Genomic DNA, 23,916 nt, shown 5'->3' with positions numbered 1-23,916 from the left:
TTTATGGCCAAAATGTTGTTTGTCTTCCTTGTGTGCTTTGAGCTGCTTTCCTAATTGTTGAAAAGTAGATGATCCACATAATTATAGCAATGGCAATATGAGGTAACTTTCACTGATTAGGTACTATTTATCAAGGTCCATTCTAGCTTTCTACATGGATTTCCTACATTAGCATAGAAATACTTTTATAGTATATGCTATTCAGAGTTAAACTAAAGCAAACAAGACAATGGTTTGTTCTTATTTCATGTCAAAAAACTAATAATATTTTATAATAGAACAGGTTTGATCATTTTAGAAATCTAGCCCAGTTTCTGGTAGAAGTACAAGGTAGTTAATGAATTCACTACATGCATAGCATAGTTTTTGAACTTTTACTTCATATTTTTCTTGCTGTTTTAAAATTTGCATTTGTAAGATATATGTCACTGAGAAAAAAATTATTTAAAATGTCTTTTTGCAAAAGCCAGGTTTCTCAAAGGACAGAGGAAATAGCATCTCTATGGCAATAATTGCAGTCTTCCAAAGAATGTAATTTATACTCTTTAACTAATATTAATACTGATATTTTTCTATGAAACTGTTGCATGGCAAATATGCCTGCCTAGTTCTGGCCAAGCTCAGAAATACTGAAGATGTTAGAGGAAACAAAAATGAACAGTAGAGCAGAAGTTCCATGACAACAGTGTGACTTCATTAGCAAAATTACATATAAAGTTCATTCCGTATAGTTTCTTACACATTAAGTAGCATAAACATATTGCATGATTCATTTAATCCTTAATTTTTCTCCTGGATAAATTATCTAGCTGTTTCAGTTCATATTCATTAATCTTGGGGAGAAATAACACAGTTTATTTTAGAAAAAAGACACTTTCAGTTTCTGTACCAAAGTGATTAATTTACAGTTTGTCAAAATAGTCCAATTATCAATGGAATCAAAAGCCCAAAACAGGCAAATAGACAATGTTAAGAAGAAGAAAAAAACCTAGATATGAATTATTTCACACCATTTTCAAAATTAACCATAAAGTCCCTTTTTCATTTTGCCCAGCTTCTTCCTCTTTGTACTCTGTCCCTAAATTCCCTGTTCCCTGCTTTATATTTATCTGGTCCAAGCACAATAGGCATTTATAGCATCATTTGTGAACATCTAGCTATTTTGTAAGATTTACTTAAAGTTCCTTTTTTAACCCTGTAGCTTACTTAGGCTTTTATTTTTCTCGTGTGTCCTCTTTGGTAGATATCTCTCATATAATACATGCCTATAATTATTTACACAATGAAGTACAAAAATATGTTATTTATTCTAATAGACATAATATTTAAAGGAGCTAGAAATTTTTTCAGGTGTGGAATATTTTAGAGGAGATTTATTGAACAAATATATTTAATAATTTGAAGAGGCTTGTAAAAAATATATTGTAAGAAAATTTATCTTTTTATTTTCTGAATATGTGTCTAGATACTTTTGAATGTATAAGCTCTATAGTTGTGGGTACTAGAAGATATTGACATGTTATTAGGTGGTAAATAAATGTGTTATAAATTTCCTTATGTCCATATGTGTATATATATGTATACATATATGCATATAGACTCATAAACATCTTACAAACATTTCTATATTCTATAGAGTGAGGAGACAGTAGGATGCTTTAGAGTGACTTCCCACTAATCTGTCCTACAACACTGAGTCATATACTTCCCTGTAATAAAGACATTGCAGAGGCAGCAGGAAGGCTGCCCCTGGCAGAGAAGTGCAAGGCTGTCTCCACCCTGAGACGTATTTCTCTATAGGGAAGATTACAGGGCAAAATTATTCAGTATAGGTTTCTATATTCTTATAGAAAGGTTAAACACATCAGGCTGCGAGGCCATAGAAGACTGGATAGTAAATGACTTGGCTCCTGTTGCCTGGAATTGATAATCCACAGATTTATAAACTATGCATAGAAACAGAGATCATTGATTCTTTCATACATCCTGGAATAGCTGAACCTTAAGGTAACCTAGCAGCAGAAAACTGTTGCAGATAAAGACAAATAATAATATATCAAAAGTGGAGAAAACACCAGAGAAAGAACACAAATAAAATAATTAGAAGAGGCACAAAACACTACAGATATGCTCAAACTGATGAAAATATTCTGACATCCAACCTTCATTTGCGAAAAACACTTAGGAAAAAACAACCAACCAATTAAGGAACAGAAACTTAGCTTGAGGAAGAGAGGAAACAGTGATGAGTACTATATACCGTGTATAATACAATAGACAATACAGGAATAAGTAGTATAAATTCTAAAGTAGTGAAACAGAAGGGACATATTTTAAATGTAATACTACTAATGATATGGAGATAAAAGTCATGTGTTAGTCTGCCTCCAGTGAAAAGAGGGAAACCATATAATAATTTAAACAGGCGAAATTTAACATAAATGTTAATATGACCCATAACAGGGGATAGAAATAATAAGGGATTGGCTAGTAAAAAAACAAGAGAAATTTAAACACAAAACAAAACAAAACAAAAAACACTACAGCAAGAAAAGATGGAAAGAACAGCACCTTCCCCCAGGGAAGATACAATGCATACAGAGGAGCCCCTTGCCCAGAGCTGAGGTCTTCTTGCTGGGAGGACACAGTCACAGCTCACTGAGTACAGAGCAGACATCTTGGTGCCATGCTGAGGGAACTTGGAAATTTGCCCTCTGGAACTTGTGGGAAATCCTAATTCTGAGATATTAGGAAAAGCTGTTCATTGGATAGTCCTTCTTCTGAGGCATTTCACTACAAAACTGCCCAAAACAAAGTGGTGAGGAAAACTTTATTGCTATGTGCTGATTGTATACTTCAGGGACTGATTTTTGAAGAAACTATAAAAAAATTGATAATGAGATATTGATAACACATCAATATCTTCTAGTACGCACAACTATAGAGCTTATACATTCAAAAGTATCTATACACCTATTCAGAAAATAAAAAGATAAATTTTCTTACAATATATTCTTTATGAGCCTCTTCAAATTATTAAATATATTTGTTCAATAAATCTCCTCTAAAAGCATAGAGGAGCACTGAAGAAACCAAAGGCAATGGGCTACAAATAGTATTCAAGGTGGCGAGAGGCCAAGAACAGCTGCTGGCTGCTTAGTTCTTCTGGCTTCCGTGTATTACAGGAGCTGGACACTGAAGACTGTAAGAATTTGGGGAGCCTGGTCTTGAGGAAAGCTTTTTATACACTGCGAGGGATCCCACACAGTGACCACACAAGCACCAGGAATCAGAACATTTCCTGTTGCACAACACTCCAGTACTCTCTACTGACAAATCTGTGGCAGCTGGTAATGAAACCAATGTTTAGAGGGCCCAGGTTCATACTCACAGAGAAGGCAAAAAGATGAATTGGGGACAAGGAGGCAGTAATTGATAAGTGGACAATATGCTCCTTTGATCTTTCAGCTTCCATATGCACCATTCTACATAAATTTGAACTTGCGGTTCAACAAGAAAATAACTATATTTCTGTTAAATATACAGTTATCACTCTTAAAAATGAAAAAGAATTCTCTCACTTCTCCCCAAATGAGGAGACACAGAATCACTAAGAGTCATTATATTCATCACTAGACATGTTGATTACCCTTTAAAATTCAGTCACCATCCCACTAAATACTGTCACCTAAAGACCAAATTGTAATGTTAACTTTCAACAACTTGTATACAAAATATGAAAAATAGCTATCATTTTCAAATAAACACAAACATCTAATATGCAAATAGAAACATGAAAAGATTAATTCCTATAATTAATTAGTTGATGCTGTAAGGGACGTCTATATTTCCTTCTTTAGATGCCCATTCCATTTATCTCCTAACCTCAGGCAGAATCTGCATGCAGCATTTGCATGTGACAGAGACACTTCAAATTTCATTCATCATTGGATCTGCTGGATTTCAAGGCCCAAGTCATACAGCAACTTGTACTGTAGCCTTACCTTGCTGTAGAGATTTGTCTGGTTCTAATCTCACTAAAAGCTAAAATCTTTAGAGAGACTGTATAGTATATGCTGCCTCTTCTATCAAAAAAAGAGACCCACCAAATATTTTGCCTTTCTTTATCCTGTAGTTGATATAAGATGTAGAAACTTGTCTCTCACTTTCCAGGGGATACTTCAACTTGCTTCCAGCCACTAAATCCCTAGATACTTCATTAAGGTGCCTGGCTTCTGAATTTTTCTAAGGTTGATCGCCCATCATCTCATTCACATATTTCTTAGTAAGACATTTCAAGTACTTGTCACTTCCTGGTCATTGGATCCAATCAGCATAATGTAGTTAGTATAGTAGACCAGCGTAATGTTCTATGGAATGTCAAAATGATCAGAATCTCTCAGGACTATATTTGAGTGGAGAGTGATAGAACTGACATAGTTTTGAGGCGTCATTGGGAAACTATGCTGTTGAACTGGACTTTTCAGTTAAAGCGAAATGTTTCTGGTGGCCTTTGGAAGTTAGTATAGAGAAAACAGCATTAGCTAAGTCAATAGTTGCAAAAATACCGGATCTGTCTTGATTTGTTCCTGAAAAAATATTACATATGGTCAAAACAACTCCAAAGCTATGAACATGAAAACAAAAAATACTACACTGAAAAGGTAGCTGTGATTGCAGTCACCAATAGATTAAATGTATTATAGTTCATAGTGATTTTCCAAGTCCCACATCTGACTCCTTCACTAGCCAACCGGTGAGTTAAATGGGAGTATGACAGATGTCCTGAGGCCTGCTTAGTTCAAGTCTTTTATTATGGAATTAATTTCTTCAATTTCCACACAGAGTGCGTTACTGCTTCTGATTTATTATCTTGGAAAGGCATGGAAGTGCCAGGGGTTTCCACTTAGAGATGCCTACCATAATGCCTTCTGCCACGGTTCAGTGAGTTCATATGGGGATTTTATCATTTGCTCAGTTTGTCTACGCCAGTTCAAAAGTGTGTGTGCTAAATGACACAGGTGCCAAGACGCTGTCCATGCTGTAGGAGCTGGGCACTAGAGAAGCCATGTGCAGTGATTCCAGACAACACCTAGTGAGCACACCAGAACTAAGAAGCAAATATCCTTTCTTCTTGCAATGTCTCTTTACTGCCCCCTAATGACAAAGGTTCAGTGACAGGTGGGAAAAGAAAAAATAAATATTTTAAGGGCAAGATCCATTTTCACAGGGCAGAAACAAGGGTGAATTTCAAGTTGAGTGACAATACATCAATAACTGGAACAAATCCTAAATTTGGTCAACAACAACAAAAATATATCTTGAAAGGGAACAGAGTGATGAAAAAAATGGTGTTTCACATGTATTACTTGGGTTATAATTCACAAATCAAAGTCTTAAAAATATTATATCTTATAGGGAGATTAAATCAGCAGTGGAAAAATATAACATTTTCATAAGAATACACAGGAAAATATATATTTGAATGTAATTTCTTTAATAGGAAAGATAAACATTTTCAGAATTAAAACTAAGGTGGACATTTTACAAAAACCACATAAACATTAAGAATTGATATAAAATTCTAACAAAACATTAAAAATTAATGGTAAGAAAAAATATTAAACAAACAAGTAAAACAAATAAGAAACAAGATCTTAGATGAACATAATCCAATATACCAGCTATGACACTGCATATGACTTTGACTGAATTCTCTCCTTAAAAAAATTGAACTGTGATGAGGCCAGGCACGGTGGCTCACACCTGTAATCCCAGCACTGTGGGAAGCCAAGGGGGGCAGATCACCTGAGGTCAGGAGTTCGAGACCAGCCTGGCCAAAATAGTGAAACCCCATCTCTACAAAAAATACAAAAATTAGCGAGGCATGGTGGTGGGTGCCTGTGATCCCAGCTACTTGGGAGGCTGAGGCAAGAGAATCCCTGGAATCCAGGAGATTGAGGTTGCAGTGAGCCAAGATTATGCCACTACACTCCAGCCTGGGCAACAGAATGAGACTCCATCTCAAAATATGTATATATATATATTTTTTTCAAGGAATATTTAGATATTTTTTCAACCAATTCTTCACGGTTTTATATACACACACGCATATATAATTTATATAGTACAATATATAATATATAATGTATAATTATATACAACATAAAATAAAATACATAATATGAAATCATATTATACATATAACATATAATATATACTATAAATAAAATATAATATATAATATATATTTAATATAATATACACAATGTATTATATATTATATATAGTGTATGTAATACATGTTATATAATATTTTATATTATATTATATTTAATATATAACATATAACATAATATGTATATATTATGTAATATATAACATATGTAATATATAACACATAATATATCCATATTATACACAATATATACATATCATATATAATATACTATATAATGTAATACATATTATATATACTATATGTATATTATTTTATATTATATATTTTATATTTTGCAATATATTATATATATTATATATATGTGTGTGTGTATGTGTGTGTGTATCATACCATGAGGAACTGGTTGAAAAAAACAGCTAAATATTCCTTGAAAAAAGATACATTGAAAGCAAAGTGGTGTCTATAAATATACAGGAATTTATGTTTTAAGCAAGTACAAACACAATAATGTGGTACTGGCAGCCTTGTCTAAGAAAATAAACTTAAAAGGGCACTAAGCAGGATAAAAAAATGGCAGGTAATTTTGAAAGCTAAAGTATATGAAAAGATAGAAACAACATATACTTGTGTGATCTAAGTAACTTGGCAACTAAATACAAATGTTAAAAACATTAATAGGTAAAACAAAAAAGATATAAATTTTTTTTCCAGTTCAGAGAATGAGTCAATGAATATTACGGAGAAGGAAATTGGACTACAGCAGGGATCCCTGATGCCCTAGGCCAAAAAGACCAACACTGGTCCATGGCCTGTTGTGAACTGAATAGCACAGCAGGAGGGGATTGGCATCCAAGAAAGCATTACTGCCTGAGTTCCGTTCCCTGGCATAGGAGTGGCAGCATTAGATTTTCATAGGAGTGACTGTGAACCCTATGTGAGGGATATAAGTCACGTGCTCCTTATGAGAATCTAATGGCTGGTGATCTTAGGTGGAACCTTATCATCCTGAAACCATTCCCTCCATCCCTACACAACCCCCTCCATCGGTGGAAAAATTCTCTTTCATGAAACCAGTTCCGGTGCCAAAAAGTTTGGTGACCACTGTACTGCAGCTAAACAATAACTCGGATGAATCTCACAAAATATTGAAAGAAAGAAATAATGAAATGTCTACATATTTTTAAAACAGAAAAAATATATCTCAGAAACGTAAGCATAGAATATACACATAAAATAAAAACAAAATGATCAGCATGGATGTTTGGATTGTAGTCTTCTCTAGAAAGAAAGGGGGTGGTATGAATAGGAAAAGACACGTGGAGGGCTTTGGTAATGCTAACATTGACCTGTTATAGTTATTTATTAAGCTGGTTTGTATGTTTACATGGCTGGTCAATTTATATTCATTAAACCTTACAATTATAATATTTTTTTACATGTGTCTAACATCTCAGGATAAAATACAAATATATTAACAACATAAAAAATGCATTGGACAGAAATACAACAAAATCTGGAAAAACACAAATATAATGAAGATTTCAAGACACTACATTTGTCTACTTTTCTCTTTTAATTGGATAAGGGAATAATTATATTTTGAACATGCTTTATATATTTCAGTCATTATTAAATATATGCTTTGCAAATATTTTACCTCCAGTTTGTATGTTATCTTCTTATGCTATCAACAGTGTATTTAATTAATAGATTATTTTATTATGATCATGTTTTATGTATTGTTTTCTTTTATGGATCATATCATTTGTGTCATAGAAAAATCAATTGCATTTAACCTAAGGTCACGAATATTTTTTTCTTTTGATTTCTTGGAGAAGTTGTCCAGTTCGGTATATAACTATCTCAGCTTAATTTGTGTATACATGAAAAGTGTGGATTTAAGTTCATTTTTTTCATATATATGTGTATGTGTGCATATTATATGCATATATATGTATGTATGCATGTTTATATATGTATGTGTATAATTATGTATATGTGTGTGTGTCTATATATATATACATACACACATATATACCTGTGCATAAGGTCAGCTATAGGAGAGAGGACTATTTTAATATATTTATCAGCAGGAAAGTGATTTCCGTGATTTCTCGTTTTATAAAGAGTTTGCAGTGGTAGATTTTATGTGGATTTGAAGCAGATAGACTTGAAACTATAACAAATACTTGCAGTGATGTAGAGAAGTGATTCTGAAGGCCTTAAATAAGGTGGGATAGACAAGAGTACTAGATTGAGTTACTTAGAAAGTCACTGATACATCAAACTTACATTTCTGTGTTAAAGCTAGTTGTTTTTGTAAAATATGCTTTCCAGGCTTGGGCATAAAAATCACAGACAGCCAAGATAAATGTTCATAAATATTATAATACTAAATCATGCTTCCAAACTTTTGAACTGACATTAAGTCACTCAATGATATATCAAATATCAATGTTAAGGATAGGCAAATTATTTAGCTTTGTGACATCATTAAAGTTACTTAATCACTCCAGCCTTAAGGTGTTATCTATAAAATGGTAGAGTTTGTAGGGGAATGTTAGGCTATCAATTTCCCACAAAACCGACATTTTTAGCTCTGAATGTGGAGTTCAGACAAAATTACAAATTTCTTATTTATTTCTGATTGAAAATATAAATACTTAACAACCTCTGATGCGGCCAAAACAAATTAGAATAAATGACTAAACTATCAGATTATATTCCTCCTACAAATATTTAGTGAGTCAACAGGACTGTATACATGCTGTTTGTCTACTCTGGTTATATTCAATTTACTTAAATGCTTATTTTCTAGATAATTAAAATAATAAAGGCAAGCTAGACTAAATTATGGCTATGCCTTTGTGACAAGATGCTATGCAGAGCCAGGGATCTCTAAAATGGTAAATGAATATGATAGCTTATATATTTCTCATGTAAAGTTATTGTAAATCTGTGCATTACTTTTACAAAAAAAGTTTCTTACTTTACTAGGAAATGAGCACTTTGCTGGGTGTTTTTATCAAAATGTCCAAAAGAAGCAAAAATATATTGCAGCGATATTAGTAAGAAGGCAATGGTTTCTAATTACATAGGATAGTTGCAGTAGTGCCAGTAGTAGGAATAGTAATAATATAGTGCTTTTAATTTTTTAAGTACATAAAAATCAAATAATTTAATGACTCAAGGCATGTACAAGAAAAGCAGAGATTGTCTTTTGATTCTAGAAGGAGCAGAATAACAAGAAAGTATAGAAATTAAGATAATGCCACCATGAGCTTTACTAGCATACTTCGGGAAATTAGTCAGCCAGACTAACTTGATGTAGAACACATGATAAAGATAAGTGAAAATGTGGCTGCTCTGCCTATGGAGTAGCCATTCTTTTATTTCCTTACTTCCTTAATAAACTTGCTTTCACTTAAAAAAAAAAAAGTGAAAATGTGATAAGTTTTTACATGGTTTAAGTGTTCTAAAAATAGGCCAAATTTCTAATAATTCAACCTACAAAAGTGTAATTAATATTTAATATTGGTTATGCCAATAAGACCAAAATGCATCCCATAAAAACTTGATATTAAGACTGGGAGTGGAGGCTCAGACCTGTAATCCCAGTGCTTTGGAAGGCCAAGGCAGGAGGATCACTTCAGGCCGGGAATTTGAGAACAGTCTGGGCAGCATAGCAAAACCCCCATCTCAACAAAAAAATAAATTAGATAAAAAGTTAGCCAGGAATAGTACACAGCTGTAGTCCCAAGTAATCGAGAGGCTGAAGCTGGAGGATCACTTGAGTTGAGCCAAGGAGTTAGAGGTTGCAGTGATCACACCACTGCAGTCCAGTCTAGGGGCTACAGAGTGAGAGCCTGTCAGGAAATAAAAGAAAGAAAAAGAAAAAGAAAAGAGAAGAGGAGGAGAGAGGAGGGGAGGGAAGTTGGGAAGGGAAAAGCGAGGAGGGAGAAGGGAAAAGGGAAGGGAAGGGAAGCCCTGTAGGGTAGGATCTTGAAGAGGAGGTTTATTGGATCATAGGCCTTGTGGCAGCTTTCTTCTCTTTAGAGACACTGAGAGTAGCTTATGGAGCAGTTCTGCACTGATCTGTGCTGCCGTTACAGTGGAGCTTGAGTCACAAAGACAGATGAGTCACACTCACATTTAGATGAAGAATTTTATATAATCCTTGTTTTCCAAAGTCAAAACACTTTGCTGTCTTAATTCTTATGAACAGCTATTTTTATTTGATGTTGTCCATGAAATATTTGACTTGCCTCTACTATCCTTAGAGGATTATTTCTAAAAGAAATCTGTGATTTATTCTTTTTCATAAGGTAAATTTTGCTTCTTATCAAGCATTAGAAAATTAGTATTCTGCTTATAACATTAAAAAGATAGGAAAATCCTGATGCTACGATGCTCGCTATTTAGAAAAAATCACTGTCTCTTGGTATTAAAGAATGAATGAAAATCTGCCTGGGAAATCAGAGAACCTAAAATGTATTCTCTGCATGAACAAATTAAGTGCATTCCCCTAGGCTCATACATGTCTTCATATGTTTGAGTCTTTAAAGAACTAAAAGCTTCAATATGGTATGATTTAAACCTGTATAGTTTGCTTAGGTTAACTTTTAGAGAGTTCACACATTATGAACCATGCAGGACAGCATAATCTTAGTTATTCCATATGTTAAAAAGTTTTCTCTTTACATTAAAATATTTCCCTTTGATGTTGTTTTCCTGAGTTAAAAACTATAAATTAAGCTCTAACCATAACTATATACTAATACTGCAAATGTCTTTATGTTTTCTAAATATCTTGGCTATATTTTTAATGTTCCTAGGTAATCAATGTTTTCTACTATTTCCAATTTCTTGCAAATGTAACAATAATTACAATAAATATGTTGCTCATGGTGCTTTAATACCTAAAATAGTAGAGTAATAAGGTAAAATCACATTAAAAATATTTAATTAGCCTGTCAAGCTGGATATTTGTTGACTTCTCCAAAGCTATAATACACTTGAAAAGTGAATTTTGTATTGTTTTACGATATATGATAAAATATTAATTACTTTGACAAAAATTTCCCCTCCAAAAAGAGTAAATCAGCTTACTTTTAAGTTCTTATTCATACTGTCTTTCTAGAGAGTGTAGATTTATTTTGAACAACACATGACAGGCAGGATTCAGCAAGTTTTTCAGAGTGTAAATATTTTAGGTGGTGTAAATCATAAGGTCTCTGTCACAATTACTTTCTTCTGTTGTTGTAACAAAAAAAAGCGGCCACAGACACTGTGGAAGTGAATGGCCATGGCTATGTTCAAATACGTGATTTTAAGAATGGGTAGCAGATGAGATTTGGCCCAAGGATGGTTTGCCTATCCTGGATTAAGAGCGTACCCTTTAACCTAAAACAGATACAAATGACTCTAGTTTGAATATGTTTGTGAATAAATCTGTACTAAAAACATTGCAATAATGGGCAATATTATTTATATACATTTTTCCTAATTTATCTATATCTCAAAAATGCGTATTATTAAAATTTGACTTGCATTTCCTCACTGGAAAATTTGACCAGCAAATACCAGGGGTCAGCAATGATGATTCAACTACAGAAATTAATAGAAATATGTTATTATTTATTTATGTACTTATGCTTTGAGAAAGAATTTCATTCTGTGGCCCTGATCATTGTTCAGTGCAGCTTCAAATTCCTGGGGTCAAGCAATCCTTCTGCCTCAGCCTCCCAAATAGCTGGGACTACTTGGTCAGCTTTGTGCCACAATGCCCAGCTAATATTTAAAATTTTTTTGTAGAGTCTTGTGCCCACACTGGTCTTGAACTCCCAGCCTCAAATGATTCCCTGCTTTGGCCTCCCAAAGAGATGGGATTGCAGGCTTAGGCTACCACACCAAGCCAGAATTTTTTAAATTATTGATGGTGTGATTTTAATCTATACAGCTATTAATTACTTTAACCGTCATAATAAATATATAGTAACTCATTGGAGTTACTATGACAACCTGTCACAATTAAGTTTATTTCATCGTATCTTTCTGCCTTTGTTATTTCATTTATTCAAATGTAACACCTAACATTTCTGCTGAGTACTTTAAGGCCAGTCACATATATCATATCATACGGCTCGTAAGTCAATATATTAGTCTATTTTCATACTGCTATAAAGAACTGCCGAAGGCTGGATAATTTATAAAGGAAAGAGGTTTAATTTACTCACAGTTCAGCATGGCTGCGGAGGCCTCAGGAAACTTACAATCATGGAGTAAGTGAAAAGGAAGCAAGCCACCGTCTTTACAAGGCGGCAGAAAGGAGAAGTGCCGAGCAAAGGGGGAAGAACCCCTTATAAAACCATCAGCTATCATGAGACTCAATCACTATAATAAGATCAGCATGGTGGAAACCGCAGCCGTGATTCAATTACCTCCACCTGGTCTCTTCCGCCCCGTGATTCAATTACCTCCACCTGGTCTCTTCCGCCCCTTGATTCAATTACCTCCACCTGGTCTCTTCCGCACCCGTGATTCAATTACCTCCACCTGGTCTCTTCCGTGACATGGGGGGATTATAGGAATTATGGGGATTACAATTCAAGATGGGACTTGGGTGAGGACCGAAAGCCTAACCATATCAGTCACTTAGTATCTCTAAGTGTTAAGAATTTAAAATATAAAAATAATATAAACCAACAAAATAAGCATAACAAAATAAAACAGTATTATCTAATATCCTGTTTTGACTTTCTTTTATTTTCTCAAAAATATATTTTTGCCTTTGATTTGTACAATTCAGGAAAACAACAAGGTCCATACATTTTATCTTTCTCCATTTGTAAATTTGACTTTATGTTTCCTAAGATTGCCACCACTGCACCATTTGGCCTCAACAACACTGACCATCTTCTTAAAAGAGAGGATGAGTAAAGAATGTGGTAAGTCTTTCTGGCCTCCAACTTCAAGGGTTATCACTCAATAACAGGCAAACGGAATGAAGAAGGCATGCGCTTGCCATCTAGCCATCTAGCAAAGTGGAAATTCTGAGTGTAGAATAAGATAATGATCAGAAAAAAAAGCATCAATTTTGAGAGCACTGAATTAAATCAAAACTTCTTTATTTGATAAACTTTTATCACAAAAACATAGGATGTTCAATTTCCATATTTAGAGTGGCATTGAATCAAGTACTAAAGAATTCTTCATCACTTTTTGCAATAATTGAGACATGGAAGCAAGTGGAATTGAAGAGACAATATGAATTTTTATAACAGTTCTCAGAGTTAAACAGATACACTTAAAAATTGTGATGGTTCAGGTGGCTTTAAGTATTTTGTAAGCATTAATGCCAGCAATGGGAGAAGTGATTTTATTGTGTTAAGTGAAAGCTACAGGTGTCAAATTTCAGAAAGCAATGATAGACAAGTGAAATGAGAAATCAAGAATTGTTTTTCATTAATTTGCAGTAGCAGACTTCTGCTTTTAGTTATGCTGGTAGAAAATTGTTTAGAAATTAGTGAGATTACTTTTCCTTCTAGCCAAGATGGAGCAACGAAGACCAGATTTATTATAATATTGGGTTCAACCCCTCAAAAAATAAAATATATAGAACAGTGGTTTTGATATACTAGAGGGCAGGGGGACCTTGCAGTGTTCTATGAGAGACTGAAAATATATAAGATGAGCCCTGCATTTGCCCCAGCTTGCTGCCTGAAGAGAAGCCCTATGACTTCTAGCTAGGAGAGTAGACTCAGGCAGAGCCAGAAAACTCCCTGAGTAGAGTTTAGATTAAACTGGTGCTGGGAAACCAAAGCTGCTAGAGCTTGTAAGACAGAGTACTGCAGAAAGAACTGAACAGAAAAAGAGCTCCAAGATCTCTAGAGCTTTTCCCTGGAGTATTCAGTTGAGTTCTGATCACTACATGTTGTAAAGCTTGGGCTGTTCTTTTTCGTTTTGTATCATTATGTGTGGACAATGATAACTCGCTGAGCTTTAATTTGTGTTTCCCCGGGTATGAAGGAGGTTGAAAAGTTTTTCCTATGTTTATTAGCCATTTGGAAAGCCTCTTTTAAAAAGTACTTACCAAATCTTTTTCCAGCTTTCAAATTATTTTTGTTTCTTTTTCTGAGGGCGGTGATTGTGTGTGTGTGTGTGTGTGTGTGTGTGCGCGCGTGCGCACACGCATACAGTTATACATGTTGTAACTTTTCACATTGTAGTTTTTCATTGTGTTCATTTTTGGTGTCTTGCTGAGCAGATGTCCTTAATTGTAATATATGCAAAAATATATGTTTATTTTTTCAATGTAAGTAACTATATTCTGCATTTCCCAATCATGAAGTCATGGAGGTAAGTCTTCTTTTTTTCTTCTGGAATCTTTAATATTTTCTCTAAATTCAAATTTATGATTCATCTATAATTTACTTTCATATATAGTGTAAGGTTGGTTCAAGTTTTAATTTTCCTACATACATATCCAATTAACCCATTTCTTTAAAGATTTTTATTTTCTCATCTCTTCAGTGACTTTTTTTTTTATTATACCTATAGTGTTCACATATTAATGGATCCGGTTCTGGAATTTGTAGTGCTGCTGGCCTAGCACTTCCAGGTCAATTTAATCCAATTTCAGGGGCTACTTGATTTAAAGTTGAGCTTCAGTCTCTGACAGAGCCTATGCACTTCCAATTTACCTTTCTTATTCTAGGTGACTATTCTTCATCTTCTCAAATAATGCTGAGCACAATTCAGCAATTTTTCATATTTAAACTTGGATTGTTATTGTTTAGGTGTTTTAATGCAATATTTTAATCCATACAGACTTCCAAGCATATAAAGAAGTCATCATTCTAAGAGGTAATAGATTCAGCCTCAAATCTTTGATAAGTTGTTTTAATTGATTGATACTTCTGTGGCTTCTATGGATGCGAATGTGTCAAATATATATATATTTTTTTGACCAAGGTCAGCATGCAGTTGAGGCAATGAAAAATACACACCCATACACCTAAATTGAAATAATAACTGCAACTCCTACTAACATCCCCCATAATATCACAGGATATATGATCAATGTGTGATTCTTACCAGATTCAAAATTAAATCAAACCCAGATAAAAAGTAGTATTTCAGGCAACAGATAGGATTCATCTTCCTAATGACCCTAATGCATTCCCAGGCGAGACTGATTTTCAGTTCAGAAAAGACAAGGTGTGAATCCTGAAAGCTTCATTAATGTTTTCTCACTTCTCTACGCTTCAAGCAATTTCACTTTAGCTTTTATGCTTCTAAAAAACAGAGGTAACTGATTTTATACAGTACTAAGTTAAAAGAAAATGTGGGGCACATTTCAAAACCCCCTCTTATTTCTACGTATATGATTGATGCAAGACTTGGAAAACTACAAATAATTTTTAACTAGTTTCTTAATTTTGTGAGAAAATGTCTTCCTCATTAAATCTGTATATATTTATATATTTATATAATATATTTATATTATAAATATATTTTAATATATAAATATATTTATATATATATCGTTAAATACATCTCTCTCTCTCTCTCTCTCTCGCTCCAGCGGTGGTGGCTCACACCTGTAATCCCACCACTTTGGGAGGCTAAGGTGAGTGGATCATTTGAGGTCAGGAGTTCGAGACCAGCCTGGCTAACATGGTGAGACCCCATTCTGCCAAAAATACAAAAATCAGTCGGGCACACTGCTGCGTGCCTGTAATACCAACTACTAAGGAGGCTGTGGCAGGAGAAACACTTCAACCCAGGAGACCGAGGCTGCAGTTAGCTGAGATCGCTCTCTCTCTCTCTCTCCCTCTCTCTCTCTCTCTCTCTCTCTCTATATATATATATATATATATATATACTTTTTAAAAAAATTTAAGATGATCACCTCAAAGCACCCTTTAAAATACCCAAGTTCATTGCTTTGAATTATTTTCATCTTCCAGTTACTCTTTCTTTCCTTTTTCACTAAGGAGACTTAATATGTTAGCTATATCTTTTTTCAGGCATGGCTGACAAATGACTATGGAGCAGAACTTCTTCTGATGATACATGGTATATTACATGAACCATAAATCACTTGTTTCTAGGCAAAAGTGATATTAGAAAGGCTGGAAATATATTGTTCTGCGTTATGTAACAACTAACCAATAACTGAAACTTGCTTGCATATCATGCATCATATATGACTTTAGAGGAGGAGGTCGGATAGTAGGAATTTGGTAGTATATATGTATTAGTATCTTTGGAAGCAAGATTGGAAGAGGGAACATTTACATTCTGAAACAAATTGAGAAAGACTTTAAGTAACTGAATCTGAATTAAATGTTTCTACTGTTTATACTTCATTAGATAAATACATACTAAGAGAGCCACTAAGAAAATGTTTTCATGTGAATAAAATTACACAGCACAAAGATCAGGTAAGTGATATTTCTTAACTCAAAAGGCAAGGTCCTCAGTGTAGTTTTCTTTAAGCACAAAAGAGAGTTATAAGGGTGAGAAAGCAAATTAACTATAGCTGAAATGAAGAATATATCTGTAATAAAGAGTGGTAGTGATTACTGGAATGTGGAACAGATTAGAAACCCATAGAAATACAGACAATGTAGGAGAGTGTTGTCCTACTAAAACAAAAAAACAAAAAGCTTTGAGCCTGAACAAAAAGTTATTTGATTATTTAAGGAAATGTTTCACATTACCCTTAGAGTCACAACACAGATTCCCATATAGCTAAAATGAAAGAGACTGGCAACAACAAAGGAAGTGATGGAACTATAAATCTCTAATAGTATTAATTAGATTGTAGAGATACTGACTGTGATGGTCAATATTACATATCAGTTTGACTGGGTTAAGGGTTGCCCAGAGAGCTGGTAAGACATTAATTCTGAGTGTGTTTGGAACGGTGTTTTCAGAAGAGATTAGCATAGTAATCAGTACACTGGGTAACAAAGACCCACCAACGTGAGTGCAGAATCATCTCACTCACTGAGGCACCAGAAAGAACAAAAAGGTAGAGAAAGGCTAAATTCACTGCCTGCTTCCTGAACTTGGACATCCATCATCTTAGAACTCTGCTACTTATGCCGGCAGCACTCCTACCAACTAGCCCTTCTTAGGCCTTTGGCACATGGCATATTGTAACTTCTCATAATCATATGAGTCAATTCGTATAAAATTTCCCCCTTATCATCTACATATAATCATATATATGGATAATATATATTTATCATATATTCTATTACAGTAGCAAAGCAATAGATAACACTAATATCTAAGGTAAGTCATACATTACAGAAAATGATTTTGAACCCTGACATCTATATCTTAATAACTTATTAAGCATGCAGAAAACAAAGAAGCTTACAGATTTGCTTATAGATTGACCAGAACTTACAAGATTTACCCCTACATATATGCAAATGTATATATGTGGATATAAATATACATTTGTGTGTGTGTATCCACAGTAGGATATGCATGTATTTATTGGTTCTCTTTCACTGGAGAATCCTGACTAATATATTGGCTTCATATTGAATATGAAAACATATTCAAAATAATGAGGAATTATAATTTTCTGCACTTAATTATGAAATGTAGGTATAGATAAATAGTAAATTCTAAACTTCGGATTATGTATGACACAGATTCTTGCATTTATGTATAAAAAACAGTAATAAGGGTTTATATGTTAATTTTTAAAAATATGATTATCTAATACTCAAAATATTCAGTATATGTGGAGAAATATGGGACAGTATTACATATTATTTACTTGAAAAGCCTTTGAAGGACAACTTGGCAATATAAACAGACATTTAAATAAGGCATACCATTTATTCCAGCAATTCATTTTTAAGTATATATTATAAAAACGTTTCAAATAATTTTTCAAATGTAAGAGAATTCAGATGATTATGGCATCATTATTTCTGATGAAACACCAGCAATAAAAATGGACACCTAAATTTTCATCCTTACCTGCAAATTGAGATTATTTGAACACCTTTTAAATTATAATAATGTTTTAGTTTGCCTTCCCTCAAACACAGATATTGATTTAATTGGTCTTCACATGAGACTAGAAATTGTAATTTTAAAAAGTTCCCTACGTAGGTCTCTGTTCCAAGATGGCCGAATACGAATGGCTCTGATCTGCAGCTCACAGCATGATTGACACAGAAGATGAGTGATTTCTGCATTTCCAACTGAGGTACTTGGTTCATCCCACTGGAACTGGTTGGACAGTGTGTGCAGCCCACAGAGGGTGAGCTTCATCCGGGAAGCACAAGAGTTCCAGGGATTCCCCATTCCTAGCCAAGGGAAGCCATGACAGAGTGTACCAGGAAAATCAGGACACTGTAACCTAAATACTGCGCTTTTCCAACAGTCTTAGCAAATGGCACATCAGGAGATTATATCCTGCCCTGCAATTGCTGAGGCTTGAGTAGGTAAACCAAGTTGCCAGGAAGCTTGAACTGGGTAGAGCCCACCACAGCTCAACAGTCTGCCTCTGTAGACTCCACCACTGGGGACAGGGCATAGCTGAACAAAAGGCAGCAGAAATTTCTAAACATCCCTCTCTGACAGCTCTGAAGAGAGCATTGGTTCTCCCAGCATGGTGTTTGAGCTCTGAGAACAGACAGAGTGCCCCCTCAAGTGGGTCCCTGACCCCTGTGTAGGCTAACTGGGAGACACCACCCAGTAGGGGCCGACTGACACCTCATGCAGCCGGGTGCCCCTCTGAGACAAAGCTTCCAGGGGTAGGATCAGGCAGCAATATTTGCTGTTCTGCAATATTTGCTGCTCTGCAGCATCCACTGATGATACCCAGGCAAACAGGGTCTGGAGTGGACCTTCAGCAAGCTCCAACAGACCTGCAGCTGAGGGACCTGACTGTGAGAAGGAAAACTAACCAACAGAAAGGAATAGCATCAATATCAACATCAACAAAAAGGACATCCACACAAAAACACCATCTGTAGGTCACCACTATCAAAGACCAAAGGTAGATAAAACCACAAAGATGGGGAGAAACCAGAGCAGAAAAACTGAAAATTCTAAAAACCAGAGCACCTCTTCTCCTCCAAAGGATCATAGCTCCTCACCACCAATGGAACAAAGTTGGATGGAGAATGACTTTGAAAAGTTGGTAGAAGTAGGCTTCAGAAGGACGACAATAACAAACTTCTCCAAGCTAACGGAGGATGTTCAAACCCATTGCAAGGAAGCTAAAAACCTTGAAAAAAGATTAGACAAATGGGTAACTAGAATAAACAATGCAGAGAAGACCTTAAATGACCTGATGGAGCAGAAAACCATGCCACAAGAACTACATGACGCATGCACAAGCTTCAGTAGCTGATTCAATCAAGTCAAAGAAAGGGTATCAGTGATTGAAGATCAAATTAATGAAATGAAGCAAGAAGAGAAGTTTAGAGAAAAAAAGAGTAAAGAGAAATGAAGAAAGCCTCCAAGAAATATGTGACTATGTGAAAAGACCAAATCTATGTTTGATTGGTGTACTTGAAAGTGACAGGGAGAATGGAACCTAGATGGAAAACACTCATCAGGATATTATCCAGGAGAACTTCCCCAACCTAGCAAGGCAGGCCAACATTCAAATTCATGAAAGACAGAGAATACCACAAAGATACTCCTCCCCAACCTAGCAAGGCAGGCCAACATTCAAACTCAGAAAACACAGAGAACATCACAAAGATACTCCTCTAGAAGAGTAACTCCAAGACATATAATTGTCAGATTCACCAAGGTTAAAATGAAGGAAAAAATGTTAAGGGCAACTAGAGAGAAAGGTTAGGTTACCCACAAAGGGAAGCCCATCAGACTAACAGCAGATCTTTCAGCAGAAACTCTACAAGCCAGAAGAGAGCAGGGGCCAATATTCAACATCCTTAAAGGAAAGAATTTTCAACCCAGAATTTCATATCCAGCCAAACTAAGCTTCATAAGTGAAGGAGAAATAAAATCCTTTTACAGACAAGCAAATGCTGAGGATTTTGTCACCACCAGGACTGCCTTACAAGAGCTACCGAAGGAAGCACTGCACATGGAAAGGAACAACTGGTACCAGCCACTGCAAAAATATGCCAAATTGTAAAGACCATTGATGCTAGGAAGAAACTGCATCAACTAACAGGCAAAATAACCAGCTAACATCATAATGAAATAATCAAATTCACACATAACAATATTAACCTAAATGTAAATGGACTAAATGCCCCAATTAAAAGACACAAGCTGGCAAATTGGATAGAGTCAAGACCCATCAGTGTACTGTATTCAGGAGACCCATCTCATGTACAGAGACACACATAGGCTCAAAATAAAGGGATGGAGGAAGATCCACCAAGCAAATGGAAAACAAAAGAAGCAGGGGTTGTAATCCTAGTCTCTGATAAAACAGGCTTTAAACCAACAAAGATCAAAAGAGACAAAGAAGGCCATTACATAATGGTAAATGGATGAATTCAACAAGAAGGGCTAACTATCCTAAATATATATGCAGCCAATATAGAAGCATCCAGATTCATAAGGTAAGTCCTTAGAGACATACAAAGAGTCTTACACTCCCACACAACAATAATGGGAGAATTTAACAACCCACTGTCAATATTAGACAGATCAATGAGACAGAAGGTTAACAAAGATACCTTGGATGAGAACTCAGCTCTGCACTAAGCAGGCCTAATAGACATCTACAGAACTCTCCACCCCAGATCAACAGAATATACATTCTTCTCAGCACCACATCAAACTTATTCCAAAACTGACCACAGAGTTGGAAGTAAAACACTCCTCAGCAAATGAAAAAGAACAGAAATTATAACAAACTGTCTCTCAGATCACAGTGCAATCAAACTAGAACTCAGGATTAAGAAACTCACTCAAAACTGCGCAACTACATGGAAACTGAACAACCTGCTCCTGAGTGACTATTGGGTAAATAACGAAATGAAGGCAGAAATAAAGATATTCTTTGAAACCAACGAAAACAAAGACATAACGTACCAAAATCTCTGGGACACATGTAAAGCAATGTAGAGATGGAAATTTATGGAACTAAATGCCCACAAGAGAAGGCAGGAAAGATCTAAATTCAACACCGTAACATCACAATTAAAAGAACTAGAGAAGCAAGAGCAAAAAAATTCAAAAGCTAGCAGAAGGCAAGAAATAACTAAGATCAGAGCAGAACTGAAGGAGAAAGAGACACAAAAACGCCTTCAAAAAATCAATGAATCCAGGAGTTGTCTTTTTGTAACGATCAACAAAATTGATAGGCCACTAGCAAGACTAATAAAGAAGAAAAGAGAGAGGAATCAAATAGATGCAGTAAAAAAAATTGATAGAGGAGATATCACCACCCATCCCACAGAAATAAAAACTACCATCAGAGAACACTATAAACACCTCTATGCAAACAAACAAGAAAATCTAGAAGAAATGGATAAATTCCTGGACACATATACCCCACCAAGACTAAACCAGGAAGAAGTTGAATCACTTAATAGACCAATAATAGGCTCTGAAATTGAGGCAATAATTAATAGCCTACTAACCAAAAAAAGTCCAGGAACAGAAGGATTCACAGCTGAATTCTACCAGAGGTAAAAGAGGAGCTGGTACTATTCCTTCTGAAATTATTCCAATCAATAGAAAAAGAAGGATCCTCCCTAACTCATTTTATGAGGTCAGCATCATCCTCATACCAAAGCCTGTCAGAGACACAACAAAAAAGAATTTTAGACCAATATCCCTGATAAACATTGATGCAAAAATCCTCAATAAAATACTAGCAAACCAAATCCAGCAGCACACCAAAAAGCTCATCCCCCAAGATCAAGTGGGATTCACCCCTGGGATGGAAGGCTGGTTCAACATACACAAATCAATACATGTAATCCATCATATAAATAGAACCAAAGACAAAAGCCACATGATTATCTCAATAGATGCAGAAAAGACCTTTGATAAAATCCAACAGCCTTCATGCTAAAAACTCTCAATAAACGAGGTATTGATGGGACATATCTCAAAATAAGGAGAGCTGTTTATGACAAACACAGAGCCAATATCATACTGAATGGGCAAAAACTAGAAGCATTCCCTTTGTAAACTGGCACAAAACAGGGATGCCCTCTCTTACCACTCCTATTCAACATAGTGTTGGAGGTTCTAGCCAGGGCAATCAGGTAGGAGAAAGAAATAAAGGGTATTAAATTAGGAAAAGAGGAAGTCAAATTGTCCCTGTTTGCAGATGACATGATTGTATATTTAGAAAACCCCATTATCTCAGCCCTAAATCTCCTTAAGCTGATAAGCAACTTCAGCAAAGTCTTGGGATACAAAATCAATGAGCAAAAATCACAAGCGTTCCTCTACACCAATAACAGACTAAGAGAGAGACAAATCATGAGTGAACTCCCATTCACAATGCTTCAAAGAGAATAAAATACCTTAATATTAACAGGACTATCAATTTATCTCTTTCATATTGGGTAAATTGTGGAAGCTTGTACATTACAAACAACTGATCAACTTCATTTAATTAGACAAATTTATATGTGTAGAGTTGTGTGTAATATTCCATTATTATCCTTTTGTTATGTGCAGAGTTTATAATAATATTTTCTAGTTTATTCCTGATACTTGCAAGGTGCATCTTCCCTCTTTTTTTCATTATAGGTTTTGCTAGAGGTTTGACAATTTTATTCATCTTTAAAAAGAACAAGGTTTTTTTTGTTTGTTTTATTGGACTTCTTTATTATTTTACTGTTTTCAATGCCATTGATATCTGCTCTGATCTTTATTATTTCCTTCTCTATGCTTACTTTGGGTTTATTTTGTTATGCTTTTACTAGTTGGAGATGGAAGTTTAGGTAATTAATTTGACTGTTTTCCTGACATAAGCATTTAGGAAAAGTCTCATTTCCCTTCTATCACTGCTGCAGTTGAATCCCACAAATTTTGATATGTTGAATTTTTATTTACATTAATCTCAGTGTATTTTTTTTTCCTTGAGACTTCCTCTTTGATCTATTGATTGCTTAGAAGTGTGTTTTCAGTTTCCAAATGTTTGGACATTTTCCCCTTTACATCTCTGTTATTGATTCCTAATTTAAGCATACTGTGGTCAAGGAACACACCTAGATAATTTTTATTCTTTTAAATTTGTTGATATTTGTTTTTTGGCACAGTATTTAGTCTAACAAAATGTAGTGCATACCCACTTAAAAAGACCATATATTTTGCTGTCGTTGGGTTAGAATGTTCAATAAATTTTAACTACATACTTTGGTTAATGGTATCTTAATTTTTGTTATATTCTTACTGATTTTTTGTCTACTTTTTCCACCACCTGTTAAGAATGGATTTGAGGTTTCCAATTGCATTTGTGGATTTTCTTTGTTTATTTATTTGTCCGTTGTTGTTTCATAGCTTCTACAGCTCTGTTGTTTGGTGCATACATATCTAGCACCATGGAGAAATTCAGCAAACTGAATTCAGCAAAGCGTCATCATATAACGCCGTTTTCCGCCCCTGGTAATATTTTTGCTCTGAAATTTACTTATTCTGATACTAAGATAGTCAATCTCTCTTTATTGCAAGAATATCTGTGTGGAATATCTTTTACTATTATTTTAATTTCAACTTCCTATACAAGTATATTTTAAGTGAAA

This window comes from Colobus angolensis, unplaced genomic scaffold (assembly GCF_000951035.1).
Source record: "Colobus angolensis palliatus isolate OR3802 unplaced genomic scaffold, Cang.pa_1.0 Scaffold132, whole genome shotgun sequence".
Taxonomy (NCBI): domain Eukaryota; kingdom Metazoa; phylum Chordata; class Mammalia; order Primates; family Cercopithecidae; genus Colobus; species Colobus angolensis.
Note: the sequence above shows the minus strand (reverse complement) of the source record.